Consider the following 201-nt stretch of genomic DNA (forward strand, 5'->3'; position numbering starts at 1 on the left):
CATCCCAGTTCGTTACTGATACGCATGTGTGTTACGTACAAACAGAATTTAAAGGACGGCAATCTATACACTTGTGTACAATGCATACATTACTGCTGAAATTAAGAAGTTATCGTACGTAATCTGTTAATATTGTTTGATTTTTCTTAATTTTACAGTAGGTATTAAATAAATGATTGAAGGATATTCAACTCTATCTAT

The sequence above is a fragment of the Ceratina calcarata genome, unplaced genomic scaffold (assembly GCF_001652005.2).
Source record: "Ceratina calcarata isolate Rehan_Ccalc_2016 unplaced genomic scaffold, ASM165200v1 scaffold35, whole genome shotgun sequence".
Taxonomy (NCBI): domain Eukaryota; kingdom Metazoa; phylum Arthropoda; class Insecta; order Hymenoptera; family Apidae; genus Ceratina; species Ceratina calcarata.